The following is a 23,205-nucleotide window of genomic DNA, read 5'->3' as shown; positions in this document are numbered from 1 at the left end:
GGAGCAGTTCGCTGAGGGCGCACAGGGGAGCGGGGCCCTGGGCTCTCGGCTCCTCCGGGCCGGAGACCAGGAGGCCGCCATTTGTATTCCCGTCCTCCGGAACTCTACGGAAAGCGCTCAGGGAACAAAAGCTCCTGAAAGCAAAGCCGAGCAGATCACTCAGCCCCGGCCCCTGGTAAGGGCGGTGTAATTCCGCCTGGGGCAAAGACACTTGAGAATCACTACACCAGGCCCCTCCCCCAGAAGATCAACAAGAAATCCAGGCAAGACCAAGTTCACCTACAAAGGAGTGCAGTTTCAATACCAAGGAGAGAGCAGCAGAATTCCAGAGGAGGAGAAAACAAACCACGGAACTCATGGCTTTCTGCCGGTGATTTTTTAGTCTTGCAGTTAATTTATTTTTTTTTCTTTTTCATTTTTTTTTCTCTTCTTCTGCTAAAATTTTTTTATAATTTTACCCTTTTCGTTTTTTAACGTTTTTTAACTAGATTATCTAATATATATATATTTTGCTTTTTTATACTTTTCTTTATTCATTTTCTTTTTTTAATTCTTTTTTTTTCTTTCTTTCTTTTTGAACCTCTTTTTATCCCCAAATCAGAAGAGATCCTAATCTCTTCAATCTTTTTTTTCTTAACTCTTTTTTAAATTCTTGATTGAATTTTTAATTCAAACTCTTTTTTTAAATTCTTTTTTTCTTTTTTTCTTTCTTTCTTTTTGAACCTCTTTTTATCCCCAAATCAGAAGAGATCCCAAACAGAAGAGATTGGGAGATCCCAATCAGAAGAGATTGGGAGATCCCAATCAAAGGAGATCCCAATCAGAGGAGATCCCTCACCCAATCGTGAGGGGCGAGAAATCCCCCCACATGATTTGGGATCACTTCTGATTTGGTTAAAGCATATTTTCCTGGGATTGTTGCCACCCTTTTAGTATTTTACTTGCTCCCTCATATACTCTTAGCTGGACAAAATGACAAGGCGGAAGAATTCACAACAAAAAAAAGAACAAGAGGCAGTACCGAAGGCTAGGGACCTAATCAATACAGACATTGGTAATATGTCAGATCTAGAGTTCAAAATGACAATTCTCAAGGTTATAGACGGGCTTGAAAAAGGCATGGAAGATATTAGAGAAACCCTCTCCAGAGATATAAAAGCACTTTCTGGAGAAATAAAAGAACAAAAATCTAACCAAGTTGAAATCAAAAAGGCTATTAATGAAGTTCAATCAAAAATGGAGGCTCTCACTGCTAGGATAAATGAGGCAGAAGAAAGAATTAGCGATATAGAAGACCAAATGACAGAGAATAAAGAAGCTGAGCAAAAGAGGGACAAACAGCTACTGGACCATGAGGGGAGAATTCGAGAGATAAGTGACACCATAAGACAAAACAACATTAGAATAATTGGGATTCCAGAAGAAGAAGAAGGAGAGAGGGGAGCAGAAGGTATACTGGAGAGAATTATTGGGGAGAATATCCCCAATATGGCAAAGGGAACGAGCATCAAAATTCAGGAGGTTCAGAGAACGCCCCTCAAAATCAATAAGAATAGGCCCACACCCCGTCACCTAATAGTAAAACTTACAAGCCTTAGTGACAAAGAGAAAATCTTGAAAGCAGCCCGGGAAAAGAAGTCTGTAACATACAATGGTAAAAGTATTAGATTGGCAGCTGACTTATCCACAGAGACCTGGCAGGCCAGAAAGAGCTGGCATGACATTTTCAGAGCACTAAACGAGAAAAACATGCAGCCAAGAATACTATATCCAGCTAGGCTATCATTGAAAATAGAAGGAGAGATTAAAAGCTTCCAGGACAAACAAAAACTGAAAGAATTTGCAAACACCAAACCAGCTCTACAGGAAATACTGAAAGGGGTCCTCTAAGCAAAGAGAGAGCCTACAAGTGGTAGATCAGAAAGGAACAGAGACAATATACAGTAACAGTCACCTTACAGGCAATACAATGGCACTAAAATCATATCTCTCAATAGTTACCCTGAATGTTAATGGGCTAAATGCCCCAATCAAAAGACACAGGGTATCAGAATGGATAAAAAAACAAAACCCATCTATATGTTGCCTCCAAGAAACTCATTTTAAACCCGAAGACACCTCCAGACTTAAAGTGAGGGGGTGGAAAAGAATTTACCATGCTAATGGACATCAGAAAAAAGCAGGAGTGGCAATCCTTATATCAGATCAATTAGATTTTAAGCCAAAGACTATAATAAGAGATGAGGAAGGACACTATATCATACTCAAAGGGTCTGTCCAACAAGAAGATCTAACAATTTTAAATATCTATGCCCCCAACGTGGGCGCAGCCAACTATATAAACCAATTAATAACAAAATCAAAGAAACACATCAACAATAATACAATAATAGTAGGGGACTTTAACACTCCCCTCACTGAAATGGACAGATCATCCAAGCAAAAGATCAACAGGGAAATAAAGGCCTTAAATGATACACTGGATGAGATGGACATCACAGATATATTCAGAACATTTCATCCCAAAGCAACAGAATACACATTCTTCTCTAGTGCACATGGAACATTCTCCAGAATAGATCACATCCTCGGTCCTAAATCAGGACTCAACCAGTATCAAAAGATTGGGATCATTCCCTGCATATTTTCAGACCACAATGCTCTGAAGCTAGAACTCAACCACAAGAGGAAGTTTGGAAAGAACACAAATACATGGAGACTAAACAGCATCCTTCTAAAGAATGAATGGGTCAACCGGGAAATTAAAGAAGAATTGAAAAAAATCATGGAAACAAATGATAATGAAAATACAACGGTTCAAAATCTGTGGGACACAACAAAGGCAGTCCTGAGAGGAAAATATATAGCGGTACAAGCTTTTCTCAAGAAACAAGAAAGGTCTCAGGTACACAACCTAACCCTACACCTAAAGGAGCTGGAGAAAGAACAAGAAAGAAACCCTAAGCCCAGCAGGAGAAGAGAAATCATAAAGATCAGAGCAGAAATCAATGAAATAGAAACCAAAAAAACAATAGAACAAATCAACCAAACTAGGAGCTGGTTCTTTGAAAAAATTAATAAAATTGATAAACCCTTGGCCAGACTTATCAAAAAGAAAAGAGAAAGGACCCAAATAAATAAAATCATGAATGAAAGAGGAGAGATCACAACTAACACCAAAGAAATACAAACTATTATAAAAACATACTATGAGTAACTCTACGCCAACAAATTTGACAATCTGGAAGAAATGGATGCATTCCTAGAAACATATAAACTACCAAAATTGAACCAGGAAGAAATAGAAAGCCTGAACAGACCCATAACCAGTAAGGAGATTGAAACAGTCATTAAAAATCTCCAAACAAACAAAAGCCCAGGGCCAGATGGCTTCCCGGGGGAATTCTACAAAACATTTAAAGAAGAACTAATTCCTATTCTCCTGAAACTGTTCCAAAAAATAGAAATGGAAGGAAAACTCCCAAACTCATTTGATGAGGCCAGCATCACCTTGATCCCCAAACCAGACAAGGATCCCATCAAAAAAGAGAGCTATAGACCAATATCCTTGATGAACACAGATGCGAAAATTCTCACCAAAATACTAGCCAATAGGATTCAACAGTACATTAAAAGGATTATTCACCACGACCAAGTGGGATTTATCCCAGGGCTGCAAGGTTGGTTCAACATCCGCAAATCAGTCAATGTGATACAACACATCAATAAAAGAAAGAACAAGAACGATATGATACTCTCAATAGATGCTGAAAAAGCATTTGACAAAGTACAGCATCCCTTCCTGATCAAAACCCTTCAAAGTGTAGGGATAGAGGGAACATACCTCAATATCATCAAAGCCATCTATGAAAAACCCACTGCAAATATCATTCTCAATGGAGAAAAACTGAAAGCTTTTCCACTAAGGTCAGGAACACGGCAGGGATGTCCATTATCACCACTCTATTCAACATAGTACTAGAAGTCCTAGCCTCAGCAATCAGACAACAAAAGGAAATTAAAGGCATCCAAATCGGCAAAGAAGAAGTCAAATTATCACTCTTCGCGGATGATATGATACTCTATGTGGAAAACCCAAAAGACTCCACTCCAAAACTGCTACAACTTATACAGGAATTCAGTAAAGTGTCAGGATATAAGATCAATGCACAGAAATCAGTTGCATTTCTCTACACCAACAACAAGACAGAAGAAAGAGAAATTAAGGAGTCAATCCCATTTACAATTGCACCCCAAACCATAAGATACCTAGGAATAAACCTACCCAAAGAGGCACAGAATCTATACTCAGAAAACTATAAAGTACTCATGAAAGAAATTGAGGAAGACACAAAGAAATGGAAAAATGTTCCATGCTCCTGGATTGGAAGAATAAATATTGTGAAAATGTCTATGTTACCTAGAGCAATCTACACATTTAATGCAATTCCTATCAAAGTACCATCCATCTTCTTCAAAGAAATGGAACAAATAATTTTAAAATTTATATGGAACCAGAAAAGACCTCGAATAGCCAAAGGGATATTGAAAAACAAAGCCAAAGTTGGTGGCATCACAATTCCGGACTTCAAGCTTTATTACAAAGCTGTCATCATCAAGACAGCATGGTACTGGCACAAAAACAGACACATAGACCAATGGAATAGAATAGAGAGCCCAGAAATAGACCCTCAACTCTATGGTCAACTAATCTTCGACAAAGCAGGAAAGAATGTCCAATGGAAAAAAGACAGCCTCTTCAATAAATGGTGTTGGGAAAATTGGACAGCCACGTGCAGAAAAATGAAATTGGACCATTTCCTTACACCACACACAAAAATAGATTCAAAATGGATGAAGGACCTCAATGTGAGAAAGGAATCCATCAAAATACTTGAGGAGAACACAGGCAGCAACCTCTTCGACCTCAGCCGCAGCAACATCTTCCTAGGAACATCGCCAAAGGCAAGGGAAGCAAGGGCAAAAATGAACTTTTGGGATTTCATCAAAATCAAAAGCTTTTGCACAGCAAAGGAAACAGTTAACAAAACCAAAAGACAACTGACAGAATGGGAGAAGATATTTGCAAACGACATATCAGATAAAGGACTAGTGTCCAAAATCTATAAAGAACTTAACAAACTCAACACCCAAAGAACAAATAATCCAATCAAGAAATGGGCAGAGGACATGAACAGACGTTTCTGCAAAGAAGACATCCAGATGGCCAACAGACACATGAAAAAGTGCTCCATATCACTCGGCATCAGGGAAATACAAATCAAAACCACAATGAGATATCACCTCACACCAGTCAGAATGGCTAAAATCAACAAGTCAGGAAATGACAGATGCTGGCGAGGATGCGGAGAAAGGGGAACCCTCCTACACTGTTGGTGGGAATGCAAGCTGGTGCAACCACTCTGGAAAACAGCATGGAGGTTCCTCAAAATATTGAAAATAGAACTGCCCTATGACCCAGCAATTGCACTACTGGGAATTTACCCTAAAGATACAAACGTAGTGATCCAAAGGGGCACGTGCACCCGAATGTTTATAGCAGCAATGTCCACAATAGCCAAACTATGGAAAGAACCTAGATGTCCATCAACAGATGAATGGATCAAGAAGATGTGGTATATATACACAATGGAATACTATGCAGCCATCAAAAGAAACGAAATCTTGCCATTTGCGACAACATGGATGGAACTAGAGCGTATCATGCTTAGCGAAATAAGTCAAGCAGAGAAAGACAACTATCATATGATCTCCCTGATATGAGGGAGTGGTGATGCAACATGGGGGCTTAAGTGGGTAGGAGAAGAATCCATGAAACAAGATGGGATAGGGAGGGAGAGAAACCATAAGTGACTCTTAATCTCACGAAACAAACTGTGGGTTGCTGGGGGGAGGGGGGTTGGGAGAAGGGGGGTAGGGTTATGGACATTGGGGAGGGTATGTGCTTTTGGGTAAATTGGAAGGGGAGATGATCCATGAGAGACTATGGACTCTGAAAAACAATCTGAGGGGTTTGAAGTGGCGGGGGGGGGGGTGGGAGGTTGGGGTACCAGGTGGTGGGTATTATAGAGGGCACAGCTTGCATGGAGCACTGGGTGTGGTGAAAAAATAATGAATACTGTTTTTCTGAAAATAAATAAATTGGAAAAAAAAAAAAAAGAAACATAAACCAATGGATTAGAATGAAGAACCCAGAAAAAAACTCATACATACACAACTGACGGATGTTTTACAAGGGAACTATGAATACTAAATAGGGAAATGATAGCCTCTTCAATAAACGGCATAGGAAAACTGGCTAAACATGAAATTGGAACTCTATGTTACACCACTCACAAACCTGACTTGAAATGGATTAAAGATTTAAAAATAAGAACCAAAGAGTGCCTGAGTGGCTCACTGGGTTAAGCCTCTGCCTTTAGCTGGGGTCATGATCTCAGGGTCCTGGGATGTAGCCCCACATCAGGCTCTCTGTTCAGCAGAAGGCCTGTTTCCCTCTCCCCCTCTGCCTGCCTTTGTGTCTACTTGTGATCTCTCTCTGTCAAATAAATAAATAAAATCTTTAAAAAATAAAAATAAGACCCAAAACTATAAAACACCTAGAAGAAAACATAGTAAAAATTATCTGAAAGATTGGTATTGACACTGATTTTTGGATATGATACTAAATGCACAAGCAGAAAAAACAAATTATGAAGTGAGACTGCATCAAACTGAAAAGCTTGCGCACAGCAAAAGAAATAACAATGAAAATCCAACCTATGGAATAAGTGAAAATATTTGTAAAGCATTTATCTGACAAGGAGGTAATATCCAAAATATATAGAAGACTCTTACAATTTAATAGCAAACAAATAAACAATTTAAAAGCAGGCATAGGAAGTAAACAGATATATATATATATTTTTTAGAAGACACACAGGGGCACCTGCATGTCTCATTTAATTAGGTGTTTGCCTTAGGCTCTGGCCATGACCTGAAGGTCCTGGGATTGAGTCCTACATCAGGCTCCCTGCTCAGTGGGGAGCCTGCTTCTTCTTGTCCCTCTACCCCTCCCCCTGCTCATGCTCTCTCTCTCAAATAAACAAAATCTTAAAAAAATAATAAAAGGCATGCAAATGGCCAACAGGTACATAAAAACATGCTCAAGTTACCTAATCATTAGGGAAATGCAAAGCAAAACCACAATATCACCCCACACCTATTAGAATTGCTATCATAAATAAGACCAGAGATAACAAGTGTTAGGAGGATGCGGACAAAGGGGAACCCTATGCTTTGATGGTGGGAATGTATATTGGTACAGCAACTATGGAAAACATTACGGAGGTTTTTAAAAAAATTAAAAAATAGAATTACAGTATGATCTAGCAATCCTACTTCAGCATATATAATCAAAGGAAATGAAAATATGATCTCAAAGAGTTACCTGTACTCTCATGCTTATTGTAATATTATTGATAATATCTGAGTATTGATAAGTATCTGTGAATGATGAATGAAAAAAAAGTGGTGTATATACATAGTAGAATATTATTCAGTCATGACAAAAAAGGAGATCCTATTTGCAAAAACATGAGTGGACCTTAAAAGTGTTATGCTAAATGAAATGAAACTGACAGAGAAAGACAAATACAGTATAACTTATAATGTGTATCTAAAGAAAAGGAACCCCTAGAAACAGAACTTAAAATGGTGGTTAGATGGGTGTGGAATTAAGGAGAGACATCAGTCAAAGGAGACAAATTTCCAGTTGCAAGAAAACTAAGTTCTGGAAATATAATAAACAGCATGATGATTTTAATTAATAATACTGTGCTATAAACTTGGAAGTTGCAAAAAATATAAACCTTATATCCTGTCATTACAAAATAGAAATGTAATTATAAGAGATAAAGTTGTTAACTAATCCTAGTACAATAATCATTTTGTGATATCTGTATCAATCACTTTATTATATACCTTAAACTTACACAATTGTATATGTAAATTATTTCTCAATATAGCTGAAAAGTATTTTAAAAGAATCACAAATAATGTGTTATCCTCAGATGATACCTCATCTAGCCTCTAAAATTATTTGAGTTTTCCTTTGTCCCCCCATTGGAAGTTCATGCAAACCTCTATACCATTTATAACAATTAAATAAACCTAAAACCCCCTCCTCCATTTTATGAGTTTTTCTGTTTAAGTCATTTTTCTATACTGAAATCTTAACCCCAATAACTGGCACACAGTATATGTTCAGAAAACACTGGTAATGCATAAGGAAGAGACAAAGCTAATGGAAACATTGAAAGGATAAAAGAAGGGAAGTGAATAGTGCCCAAATGTGTGGATTAAGTATGGAGGCTAGAAGGAAAAGGGAATTGAGATCTAGAAATCAACTTATAATTTGCAGCTTAGGTTGGATCATGTACATCTGTTAGAAACATTAATCTTCTGGATAATGTCAAAATTGTATTGTTATGAACAATGGGGTACGATCACCCTTCTTTTCATTATATCTGGAGAAAATACTCAGTAGTGCAATTGCAGGGTCATAGGGTAGCTCTATTTTTAATTTCTTAAGGAATCTCCAAGTGGCTGCACCAACTTGCATTGCCACCAACAGTGTAAGAGAGTTCCCCTTTCTCCACATCCTTGTTGTTTACTGTCTTGTTGATTTTGGCCATTCTAACTGGTGTAAGGTTGTATCTCAATGTGGTTTTGAATCTCCCTGATGGCTAATGATGATGAACATTTTTTTTTCATGTGTCTGTTAGCTATTTGTATGTCTTCTTTGGAGAAGTGTCTGTTCATGTCTTCTGCCCATTTTTCATAGCAGCAATGGCCACAGTTGCCAAACTGTGGAAAGAACTGAGATGCCCTTCAACAGACAAATGGATAAAGAAGATATGGTCCATATATACAATGGAACATTATGTCTCCAGCAGAAAGGACGAATACCCAACTTCTGTATCAACTTGGACAGGACTGGCGGAGATTATGCTGAGTGAAGTAAGTCAAGCAGAGAGAATCAATTATCATACAGTTTCAGTTACTTGTGGAGCACAAGGAATAACATGGAGGACATAGGGAGATGGAGAGGAGAAGGGAGTTGGGGGAAATCAGAGGTGGAGACAAAATATGGGAGACTGTGGACTCTGAGAAACAAACAGGATTTTGGGGGGGTGGGTGTTTGGGTGAGCTTGGTTTTGGGTATTAAAAAGGGCACGTATTGCATGGAGCACTGGGTGTGTTGCATAAACACTGAATTTTGGAATACATACACACACACACACACACAAATAAAATAAATTAAATTAAAATATAAATAATAATTATTGGAAATGAAAATATTAAATTAAATTAAATTAATTAGATTAAATTTAAAAGTATTTTTTAAATTGTATTGTTATGCAGTTCTAAAAATTTATTGTATATGTATTAATTGGTATGTGGGAAACTCAGAAAAATGGAATATTAAAATACACTAAAGATTAGCATCAAGTGATTCTTTCAAAGACTTATGAACAGAATAAGCCAACCTACAACAAAAGGGAATATTGCTCAGGCTACAGGAAAACCACCACAAATAAGAGATATTTGATTGCTTATGGTATATTTCTTATTCTTACTAGAATCCTACCAATATTCTTGGTAGGATTCATATTTTTCCTGTCTTTACTCTTACCCAGTGAGTAACTGGCTACCCAAGTTAACTAATTCCTCAAGTATGGACTGCTCACAGGAAGTGGCTTTTGCTCAAATACTGCTGAATCCAAAGATCACTAAAATGCATCTCTTCTGGGTTGGACTTCAGGGAAACCTAAGTAACACCAGCACACAGCAGCTGTTTTATGAAGATAAAATACTTAGTGTTAGAAGTGCAATCTTGAGAATGTAGCATAATTGAGTTTGCAGGAAAACTAATACAGCAGACAAATAGGCCCATGAAAGACTTGCAATAAGAGATGGAATAGTTATGAAATCTGGCTATGATCAGATAGGATGGAGAGTGAAAAACCCTGAAGATAGTATGTATTACTATGGCTAAACATCAGAAAATGAAGTTCTCAGCACCATATCAAGAGGGTTTGATTTATTTTGTGTGTGTGTTAATAATTTTTTTATGAGCAGCTCACTTGAATTAGCACAGTGCATTGAGAAAAATATAGTTCAATACTTCATTAAGTTTTAGCTTGTATGTACATATAAAATTCCTGTAAATAGGAGCTTTCTTTATTCCAATGTGATTTAAGCTTGAAACTTCAAGGCCAAATTCTGAAATAGTATTTTAGCAATGGAATTCAGTGCCTCTTCATCCATACGCATCATACTTTGTGACATTTTGCATAGGAAACTGAAATTCTTTAAGTGCCTGTGTGTATTTGTGAAATCTGTGTAATAATTATAAAATTGCATTGTTTCCAGCAGATTAAATGGTGGTTAGTACATAAAGTAACACATATGCATAATTATTTATTTTTTTTTAATTTTTAAAAGATTTTATTTATTTATTTATTTGAGAGAGAGAAACAGAGATAACAAGAGAGAGACAAACAGAGAAGAGAGGGAAAAGCAGACTCCCTGCCAAACAGGGAGCCGGACACAGGGCTTGATCCCAGGACCCGGGGATCATAACCTCAGCCAAAGGCAGACACTTAACTGACAGAACCACCCAGGTGCCCCCACAAATGCATATTTAAATAATAGTTATAGTACATACTCTAATTTGATCGATCAGAAAACATGTCCTGACCAAATTTTTCTAAATGCTATTATTTTTAGCATGCTACAGCTGGGGGAAAAAAAAAAGAAAGAAAAAAAGAAAACAAAACATTTGTTGGCATTCTGCACAATAATGTATACAAGAGTTTTGGGAGGTGGACAATAGCATAGGATTGCAGAAAATCTGTAATGTGAAGGATCAGAAGTGGTTTATATCACTCCTCTCCTCTCCCACACACACTTATCTTCATTTTACCTATGTTGAACTATATCCTTATATCTCAGAGTTGTAGCAGAATTCTGATAAAACAGAAGGGATAATTCAATCCCAGAGATACCAATCTATTCAGCCTCATCCACTGCATTTCAGGTTGCAGTGCTGAATCTTTATTGCAAAGAGTGCTATAACCACCCTATGCTCCCCTCAGACCATCATTATCAAGACCCATTATCAGGGTTGTGCTGCTGCTACTCTAAATACCCACTTACCAGGTTCTAGGTCACAGGTGTGGGAAATCATTGCCAGGGGCTCTGCTGCTCCCTTGAGCCCTAGCCCCTCTCCCAGTTCAAGACTCTGAGCTGACATTACTGAGGAAGGTAACAGCCATGCTAGACTCTTGCTAGGGGTATTGTCATTACCCTGAGTTCTACCCCCATAGTAGGTTGAGGCGCTCACCCACCACTGTTGGAACTGCAACTCACAGCCCTAAGTCCTTGTCGCAGACTGTGCCCTAACCCATTATACTGAGACTGTGCACACTTAAATGTCAACTACACTCACAGGCTAAAAGTAAAAAGATGAGGAAAAAATATTTCAGACAAATGGAAATCAAAAGAAAACAGGGTAGCTTTATTTATATCAGACAAATTAGACTAAATAAAAAAATATAAAAAAGTATAGTCATTATGTAATGATAAAGGGATCAATTCATGAAGAGGATATAACAATTATAAAATATACAAACTGAATCAGAACATACATATTAATTATTAACAGACATTAAGAGAGAAATAGACAACACAATAATAGTAGGGATACCAATATCCCATTTTCAACAATGGATAGATTATCCATACAGAAAAATCAATAAGGAAATAATGGATTTGAATGACATTTTAGACCAAATGGACGTAACAGATATATATAGATTACTTCATTCAATACATCAGAACCATCATTCTTCACAAAAACACAATGAACATTTTCCAGGATTGATCATGTTAAGGCACAAAACAAGTTAATAAATTTTATTTATTTAAAGATCTTATTTATTTGACAGAGATCACAAGTAGACAGAGAAGCAGGAAGCAGGTGCCCTGCTGAGCAGAGAGCCTGATGTGGGGCTCTATCCCAGGACCCGTGGATCATGACCTGAGCCAAAGGCAGAGGCTTTAACCCACTCAGCCACCCAGGAGCCAATAAATTTAAGAGGATTGAAATGATACCAAGTCTCTTCTTACCCTAAAGACATGACACTAGGAATCAATTTCTTAAAAAAAAAAAAAAAAAGATTTATTTATTTATTTTAGAAAGAAAAAGAGAGCATGTGTGAGTTGGGGGAGGGGTAGATGGAGAGGGAGAGAGAGAATCTTGAACAGATTCCCTGCTGAGCATGGAGTCCCATGCAGGGCTCAATCTCAAGATCCTGAGATCATGACCTGAGCCAAAAATCAAGAATTAGATGCTTAACTCACTGAGCCACTAAGGTGCTCCTAGAAATCAAATTCATGAAGGAAACAAACAAAAAATCCAATAACACATGGAGTTTGAACAATATGAAAGTGAACAATCAATAATTCAAAGAAGAAATTTAAGAAATATCTTAGAACAAACAAAAATGGGAACAAAACATATCAAAACTTAAGGGATGTTGCAAAGGCAATGTTTAGAGAGAAGTTTATATTGATGAATGCATACATTAAGAAATAAGAAAGATCTGAAACAAACTCAACATATACTTTAAGAACAAACTAAGCTCAAATTTAGAAGTGAGACGGAAATAAGAAAGATCACAGTAGAAATAAGTGAAAGAGATAAAAAATCAATAAAAAAGATCAAATACAGAGCTGGCTCTTTGAAAAGATAAACAAACTGACAAACATTTGGCCAGATTAACTAAAAACAGGAAGAGCAAAGATATAAATAAAATCAGAAATGAAAGAGAAAATATTATATTTGATACCAATAAAATACAAAGAACCATGACTGATTACGATGAACAATCATATGTTGGGACGCCTGGGTGGCTCAGTGGGTTAAAACCTTCAGCTCAGGTCATGATCTCAGAGTCCTGGGATCAAGTTCCACATCGGGCTCCTTGTTCAGGAGGGAGCCTGCTTCTCTCTCCACCTCTGCCTGCCTCTCTGCCTGCTTGTGTGCTTTCTCTCTTTCTCTTCCTCTCTGACAAATAAATAAATAAATAAATAATCTTTAAAAAACAAATAACAAAAAACAATCATATGTCACCAAACTGGGTAATCTAGAATAAATAGATAAATTTCTAGAAACGAAAAAACATACCAAGACTGAATCATGAATAAATAGTCTAAATTAATAATAAATAGGAGATTGGATCAGTAATCAAAAACCTCACAACACAGAAAAACATGAAACCAGATGGTTTCCCTGGTGAATTCTACAAACTTTCAAAGAAGACTTAACACTTACATATAACATCCAGTTCTCAAATTAACACCAATTCTCACACTTTTCCAAAAAAACTGAAGTGGAAGGGGTACTGTCAAACTCACTTTAGAAAGCCATTATTACCCTGATATAAAAGCCAAAGATAATGTAAGAAAATGAAGTTAGAGTCCAAAATCTTTGATGAATATGATGAAAAAGTTCTCAACAATAACCAAACTGAATTCAATCATACACTGAAAGGGTCATTTAATATGAGCAAGTAGGAATTATCCCCTGCAAGAATAATTGTATGCAAATCAATACATGTGATATACTTCATTAATAGAATAAAATGTAAAAATCATATGACCATCTAAGTAATTGCATAAAAAGCATTTGACAAAATACAGTATCTTTCATACTAAAACTCTCAACAAAATGCACACAGAAATAATGTTCCTTAGCATAATAAAGGCCATACATAAAGCTCACAGCTAACATCATAGTTAATGATGAAAAGTTAAAGTCCTTTCCTCTAAGATCAAGAACAAGCCAAGGCTGCCCAATCTCACCATTTCTTTAGTTAGGGAGAAAAAGAAATACAAGGCACCTATACTGTAAAGGAAGAAGTAAAATTATCTCTGTTTGCAGATGACATTTCTTTTTTTTTTTAAATGTCCTGATTTTATATATAGAAAACCTTGAAGACCCGCTAAAAACTAATTACATTCAATAAAGTTTCAGGATACAAAATAAAAATGCAAAAATCTGTTGCTTTTCTTTATACTAATAACAAACAATCAGAAAGAGAAATTACAAAACAATCCCATTTACAATTGATCCAAAAAGAACAGAATACCTAACAATAAATTTAACCAAGGAAGTAAAGGACTTGTATATTGAAATCTATGACATTAACGAAAGAGGGACTCCTGAGTCAGTTAAGCATTGAACTGCTTTGGCTCAGGTTATGATCTCAGTGTTGTGAGCCCCATGTCAAGCTCCATGCTGGGCTTGGAGTCTGTTTAAGATTCTCTGCTCCCCCTCTTGCCCCTCCTGACTCCCTCTCTTTAAAAATAAATAAATAAATAAATAAATAAATTTAAAAATAAATAAATAAATTAATTAAATTAAATACAGAATAAAAGAAGTTGAAGAAGAACCAAATAAAGATATCCCATGTTCCTAGATTGAAACAATTAATATTGTGACTATGCCCATACTACTCAAAATGATCTACAGGTTTCATGCAGTCCTGATCAAAATTTCAATGACATTTTTTACAGAAATAGAAGAAAAAGTACTATCTTAAAATTTGTTTGGAACCACAAAGTAACCCAACGGCAAAGCTATCCTGCGAAAGAACAAATTTGAGGTATCAAAATACCTGATTTTAAGGAATATTACAAAGCTATAGTAATTAAAGCAGTACAGTATTGACATAAAAACAGACAGATAAATTAAATAGAGAGCATAAATAAACACCTGCATATATGGTTGACTAATTTACAGCAAAGGATCCAAGAACATACAATGGGGAAAGAACTACCTCTTCGATAAACGGGGCTGTGAAAAAACAGAACAGCCATAAGCAAAAGAATGAAACTCAACCACTATCTTATACCATACATAAAAATGAACTCAAAATTGATTCAGAACTTGAATATAAGATCTGAAATTATGCAACTTCTAGAAAAAACCATAGGCAGTAAGGTTCTTGCACTGGTCTTAGCAGTGATTTTTTTTTAGATCTGACACCAAAGCAGAGACATTAAAACAAAAATAACCAGTGGGACTACATCAAACTGAGAAGCTTCTACAAAGCAAAGGAAACTTAAAAAAAAAAAATTCAAAGGCAACATACTGCATGAAAGAAAATATTTGGAAATTATATATCTAAAAAGGGATTAATATCCACAATATATGAATAACTGATACAACAACAAACAAAACGGATAAGCAATCTGATTTTAAAATAGGCAGAGGAATTAAAAAGACTTTTTTTTTTCCCCCCAGAGAACACATACAGAAGGCCAAGAGGACATTACACATGCTCAAGATCACTAATTTTCAGGGACATGTATATGGAAATAATGAGATATCACCTTATACTTTTCAAACTTTTGTAAAGAAGATGACAAACAAGTGCTGACAAATGCTGGTAAGGATGTGGAGAATTCTACAAACTTTTAAAGAAGAATTCACACCGATTCCCAAGCTTCTAAAAATAAAATAGAAGTGGAGGAAGCACTCTCAAACTCATTTTAAGAGACCGTCATTATCTAAATACTAAAGCCAGATGAAAATAATGTGACAAAAGGTTACAGACCAATATCCTTGATGAATACAGATGCAAAAAGAAAAGCAAGAACTTTGATAAAATCTCTGATGAGAAGGATCAGAAATGGCTAATACCATTCCTTCCCTCTCCCCATTCACTTATCTCCATTCTTCCTAGGTTGGTGACTTATTTTTCAGAGTTGTGGCATAATTTTACTAATAAAAACAGAAGGGATAATAGAATCATAGACATCAATCCAGTTGTCAAGTCTACTGAAACTGACTTCACAGACCTCTAGCTATGTGTAAAAATATAAATAAATAAGTAATTTCTACGCTAAATCACTTTAAGTAAGGTTTTCTGACATATACAACTAAATTTAATACAAATTTAGAGAAAGGCTAATTTTAATATTATTTTACTATGGAATTAAAACTCCTCACTGTAGTAAACTTCACCTTCCTGAATAAAAACATGGATTGAACGCTTAAGACTTAGCAGAATATTGTGACAAATAAATGGTTGTATTGACACAACACTAAAAATTTAAATAATGTTATAGGAGTCTATATGTTAATATTAAATATCATAAAAATATAAACAAAAGATATTACTTATAGTATGTATTTCTTTTTTTTAATTTAATTTTATTTTTTCAGTGTTCCAAGATTCATTGTTTATGTGCCTCACCTAGTGCTCCATGCAATATGTGCCCTCCTTAATACCCACCACAAGGCTCACCCAAACCCCCACCACCCTCCCCTCCAAATCCCTCAGTTTGTTTCTCAGAGTCCACAGTCTCCCATGGTTTGTCTCCACCTCCGATTTCCCCTAACTCCCTTCTCCTCTCCTTCTCCCAATATCCTCCATGTTATTCCTTAAGCTCCACAAGTAACTGAAACTGTATGATAATTGATTCTCTCTGCTTGGCTTACTTCACTCAGCATAATCTCCACCAGTCCCATCCAAGCTGATAAAAAAGTTGGGTATTCATCCTTTCTGATGGAGACATTCTGTTGAAGGGCATCTCAGTTCTTTCCACAGTTTGGCGACTGTGACCATTGCTGCTATGAAAAATGGGCAGAAGACATGAACAGACACTTTTCCAAAGAAGACATACAAATAGCTAACAGACACATGAAAAAAAAAAAATGTTCATCATCATTAGCCATCAGGGAGATTCAAATCAAAACCACATTGAGATACAACCTTACACCAGTTAGAATGGCCAAAATCAACAAGACAGTCAACAACATGTTTTGGAGAGGATGTGGAGAAAGGGAACCCTCTTATACTGTTGGTGGTAATGCAAGTTGGTGCAGCCACTTTGGAAAACAATGTGGAGATTCCTTAAGAAATTAAAAATAGAGTTACCTTATGACCCTGCAATTGCACTACTGGGTATTTACCCCAAAGATACAGATGTAATGAAAAGAAGGGTCATCTGTACCCCAATGTTCATAGCAGCAATAGCCACAGTTGCCACACTGTGGAAAGAACCAAGATGCTTTTCAACAGACGAATGGATAAAGAAGATGAGGGAGTCCTGTGAGCATGAACCCCACTGTTGTAGAGCTTCCAAGCAGAGAGCTTCTAAGAACTGTTATGAACTAGGAGGTGTTACACAGGATGTTATAGCTGACCGCAGATTGGCCACCAGGATATGGTGTACATGCTACAAGCAACATCGCACGAACAGCAGACGAGCAGCATCGCACGTACAACAAACAGCAATTTAACCACAAGCGCCTTTGACGTAGAAACTGAACTTGCATATAAGCAGCACTGGCCCTCTGCTTGTCAGAGTGTGCTCTTGGGACACTCTCGCTCAGATCATCCTCCCGGTCGATGCACCCAAAAGTTGTGCTCCAGGGAGGGGATCGGTCACCTTCTCGGTCAATGCACCCAAACGGTGTGCTCCAGAGAAGGGGATCAAGCGGGAGTACCCTGGGCCCTCTCCCTAGCCCAAGTGGGTAGAGTTGTCTGTCTTGTATTAGTTATTGTGTGGCACGCGATAATAAACAGCTTTCACTTTCAGTTCTGGTGTGTGATCCGTTTGCTCCCACCATCGGACTGGCTCACTCCCCTGGGAGTTCCGTGAGCGGCTGAGAGCTCCCAGTTGGCGAGTCAGCCAGGAGGACACAGACAAAGTAGAGTGAGCCATCCTTCAAGCCTCTAAAGCCTCGGTGGTGAGTACTCCCCGAGATCTTGAAACAGAGATCTGAAACTGTCCCAAGAGGGGATAGGAAAAACAGCCATGGGGGCTGGGTTAAGTAAAAATGATGAGAAGCAGCTGCAGCAGGTCTTCAAGGTGATGTCCAGAGTAAGAAAATGTTTGGGGAGTAAGGAGACAGTTACCAGGGGTAACTGTATCTGGGCCTTGAAGACAGCCATTGAGGCAACCAGGACACCGGTTAAGGAGGTGACAGAGGAAACACTAGAGGAACTAATTCGGAGATGGGTAGAAGCAAAAGGAAATAAACCAGATGGGTTATACAAGGTCTGCTTGGAAACTTTATGTTGCATTTGGTGTCTTCTTAAAAAATTTAAGATAAGAAAAGCATAGGAGGAGGAGGAGTCAAGATGGCACAGAAGTAGCAGGCTGAGACTACCTCAGCTAGCAGGAGATCAGCTAGAGAGCTTATCTAAAGATTGCAAACACCTGCAAATCCATCGGCAGATCGAAGAGAAGAAGAACAGCAATTCTAGAAACAGAAAAACAACCACTTTCTGAAAGGTAGGACTGGCGGAGAAGTGAATCCAAAGCGACGGGAAGATAGACCCCGGGGGGAAGGGCCGGCTCCCGGCAAGCGGCGGAGCAACGGAGCACAGAATCAGGACTTTTAAAAGTCTGTTCCGCTGAGGGACATCGCTCCGGAGGCTAAACCGGGGCGAAGCCCACACGGGGTCGGCGTGACCTCAGGTCCCGCGGGGTCACAGAAGGATCGGGGGTGTCTGAGTGTCGCAGAGCTTGCGGATATTGGAACGGGAAAGCCGGCTGCAGAGACAGAGCCGACAGTAAGCTCACAGCTCGGAGTTGCCTTGAACCAGTCGCAAGCTCGGTGAGCTCAGAGCGCGGCCGGAGGTTAGGCAGACGCGAGTTACTAGGAGCTGTTCGCTGAGGGCGCACTGGGGAGCGGGGCCCTGGGCTCTCGGCTCCTCCGGGCCGGAGACCAGGAGGCCGCCATTTGTATTCCCGTCCTCCGGAACTCTACGGAAAGCGCTCAGGGAACAAAAGCTCCTGAAAGCAAAGCCGAGCAGATCACTCAGCCCAGCCCCTGGTAAGGGCGGTGTAATTCCGCCTGGGGCAAAGACACTTGAGAATCACTACACCAGGCCCCTCCCCCAGAAGATCAACAAGAAATCCAGGCAAGACCAAGTTCACCTACCAAAGAGTGCAGTTTCAATGCCAAGGACAGAGCAGCAGAATTCCAGAGGAAGAGAAAACAAACCACGGAACTCATGGCTTTCTGCCTGTGATTTTTTAGTCTTGCAGTTAATTTATTTTTTTTTCTTTTTCATTTTTTTTTCTCTTCTTCTAAAATTTTTTATAATTTTACCCTTTTCTTTTTTAACGTTTTTTAACTAGTTATCTAATATATATATATTTTGCTTTTTTATACTTTTCTTTACTCATTTTCTTTTTTTTTAATTCTTTTTTTTTCTTTCTTTCTTTTTGAACCTCTTTTTATCCCCAAATCAGAAGAGATCCTAATCTCTTCAATCTTTTTTTTCTTAATTCTTTTTTAAATTCTTGATTGAATTTTTAATTCAATCTCTTTATTTTAATTATTTTTTTCTTTTTTTTCTTTCTTTCTTTTTGAACCTCTTTTTATCCCCAAATCAGAAGAGATCCCAATCAGAATAGATTGGAAGATCCTAATCAGAAGAGATTGGGAGATCCCAATCAAAGGAGATCCCAATCAGAGGAGATCCCTCACCCAATCGTGAGGGGGGAGAAATCCCCCCGCATGATTTGGGATCTCTTCTGATTTGGTTAAAGCATATTTTCCTGGGATTTTTGCCACCCTTTTAGTATTTTACTTGCTCCTTCATATACTCTTAGCTGGACAAAATGACAAGGCGGAAAAATTCACAACAAAAAAAAGAACAAGAGGCAGTACCGAAGGCTAGGGACCCAATCAATACAGACATTGGTAATATGTCAGATCTAGAGTTCAAAATGACAATTCTCAAGGTTATAGCCGGGCTTGAAAAAGGCATGGAAGATATTAGAGAAACCCTCTCCAGAGATATAAAAGCCCTTTCTGGAGAAATAAAAGAACTAAAATCTAACCAAATTGAAATGAAAAAAGCTATTAATGAAGTTCAATCAAAAATGGAGGCTCTCACTGCTAGGATAAATGAGGCAGAAGAAAGAATTAGCGATATAGAAGACCAAATGACAGAGAATAAAGAAGCTGAGCAAAAGAGGGACAAACAGCTACTGGACCATGAGGGGAGAATTCGAGAGATAAGTGACACCATAAGACGAAACAACATTAGAATAATTGGGATTCCAGAAGAAGAAGAAAGAGAGAGGGGAGCAGAAGGTATACTGGAGAGAATTATTGGGGAGAATTTCCCCAATATGGCAAAGGGAACGAGCATCAAAATTCAGGAGGTTCAGAGAACGCCCCCAAAATCAGTAAGAATAGGCCCACACCCCGTCACCTAATAGTAAAATTTACAAGCCTTAGTGACAAAGAGAAAATCCTGAAAGCAGCCCGGGAAAAGAAGTCTGTAACATACAATGGTAAAAGTATTAGATTGGCAGCTGACTTATCCACAGAGACCTGGCAGGCCAGAAAGAGCTGGCATGATATTTTCAGAGCACTAAACGAGAAAAACATGCAGCCAAGAATACTATATCCAGCTAGGCTATCATTGAAAATAGAAGGAGAGATTAAAAGCTTCCAGGACAAACAAAAACTGAAAGAATTTGCAAACACCAAACCAGCTCTACAGGAAATACTGAAAGGGGTCCTCTAAGCAAAGAGAGAGCCTACAAGTGGTAGATCAGAAAGGAACAGAGACAATATACAGTAACAGTCACCTTACAGGCAATACAATGGCACTAAAATCATATCTCTCAATAGTTACCCTGAATGTTAATGGGCTAAATGCCCCAATCAAAAGACACAGGGTATCAGAATGGATAAAAAAACAAAACCCATCTATATGTTGCCTCCAAGAAACTCATTTTAAACCCGAAGACACCTCCAGACTTAAAGTGAGGGGGTGGAAAAGAATTTACCATGCTAATGGACATCAGAAAAAAGCAGGAGTGGCAATCCTTATATCAGATCAATTAGATTTTAAGCCAAAGACTATAATAAGAGATGAGGAAGGACACTATATCATACTCAAAGGCTCTGTCCAACAAGAAGATCTAACAATTTTAAATATCTATGCCCCCAACGTGGGCGCAGCCAACTATATAAACCAATTAATAACAAAATCAAAGAAACACATCAACAATAATACAATAATAGTAGGGGATTTTAACACGCCCCTCACTGAAATGGACAGATCATCCAAGCAAAAGATCAACAGGGAAATAAAGGCCTTAAATGATACACTGGATGAGATGGACATCACAGATATATTCAGAACATTTCATCCCAAGCAACAGAATACACATTCTTCTCTAGTGCACATGGAACATTCTCCAGAATAGATCACATCCTCGGTCCTAAATCAGGACTCAACCGGTATCAAAAGATTGGGATCATTCCCTGCATATTTTCAGACCACAATGCTCTGAAGCTAGAACTCAACCACAAGAGGAAGTATGGAAAGAACACAAATACATGGAGACTAAACAGCATCCTTCTAAAGAATGAATGGGTCAACCGGGAAATTAAAGAAGAATTGAAAAAAATCATGGAAACAAATGATAATGAAAATACAACGGTTCAAAATCTGTGGGACACAACAAAGGCAGTCCTGAGAGGAAAATATATAGCGGTACAAGCTTTTCTCAAGAAACAAGAAAGGTCTCAGGTACACAACCTAACCCTACACCTAAAGGAGCTGGAGAAAGAACAAGAAAGAAACCCTAAGCCCAGCAGGAGAAGAGAAATCATAAAGATCAGAGCAGAAATCAATGAAATAGAAACCAAAAAAACAATAGAACAAATCAACCAAACTAGGAGCTGGTTCTTTGAAAAAATTAATAAAATTGATAAACCCTTGGCCAGACTTATCAAAAAGAAAAGAGAAAGGACCCAAATAAATAAAATCATGAATGAAAGAGGAGAGATCACAACTAACACCAAAGAAATACAAACTATTATAAGAACATACCATGAGCAACTCTACGCCAACAAATTTGACAATCTGGAAGAAATGGATGCATTCCTAGAAACATATAAACTACCAAATTTGAACCATTAAGAAATAGAAAGCCTGAACAGACCCATAACCAGTAAGGAGATTGAAACAGTCATCAAAAATCTCCAAACAAACAAAAGCCCAGGGCCAGATGGCTTCCCGGGGGAATTCTACCAAACATTTAAAGAAGAACTAATTCCTATTCTCCTGAAACTGTTACAAAAAACAGAAATGGAAGGAAAACTCCCAAACTCATTTTATGAGGCCAGCATCACCTTGATCCCAAAACCAGACAAGGACCCCATAAAAAAGAGAGCTATAGACCAATATCCTTGATGAACACAGATGCGAAAATTCTCACCAAAATACTAGCCAATAGGATTCAGCAGTACATTAAAAGGATTATACACCACGACCAAGTGGGATTTATCCCAGGGCTGCAAGGTTGGTCCAACATCCGCAAATCAGTCAATGTGATACAACACATCAATAAAAGAAAGAACAAGAACCATATGATACTCTCAATAGATGCTGAAAAAGCATTTGACAAAGTACAGCATCCCTTCCTGATCAAAACCCTTCAAAGTGTAGGGATAGAGGGCACATACCTCAATATCATCAAAGCCATCTATGAAAAACCCACTGCAAATATCATTCTCAATGGAGAAAAACTGAAAGCTTTTCCACTAAGGTCAGGAACACGGCAGGGATGTCCATTATCACCACTGCTATTCAACATAGTACTAGAAGTGCTAGCCTCAGCAATCAGACAACAAAAGGAAATTAAAGGCATCCAAATCGGCAAAGAAGAAGTCAAATTATCTCTCTTTGCAGATGATATGATACTCTATGTGGAAAACCCAAAAGACTGCACTCCAAAACTTCTAGAACTTATACAGGAATTCAGTAAAGTGTCAGGATATAAGATCAATGCACAGAAATCAGTTGCATTTCTCTACACCAACAAGAAGACAGAAGAAAGAGAAATTAAGGAGTCAATCCCATTTACAATTGCACCCCAAACGATAAGATACCTAGGAATAAACCTAACCAAAGAGGCTAAGAATCTATACTCAGAATACTATAAAGTACTCATGAAAGAAATTGAGGAAGACACAAAGAAATGGAAAAATGTTCCATGCTCCTGGATTGGAAGAATAAATATTGTGAAAATGTCTATGCTACCTAAAGCAATCTACACATTTAATGCAATTCCTATCAAAGTACC

This window comes from Neovison vison, chromosome 9 (assembly GCF_020171115.1).
Source record: "Neovison vison isolate M4711 chromosome 9, ASM_NN_V1, whole genome shotgun sequence".
NCBI lineage: Eukaryota > Metazoa > Chordata > Mammalia > Carnivora > Mustelidae > Neogale > Neogale vison.
Note: the sequence above shows the minus strand (reverse complement) of the source record.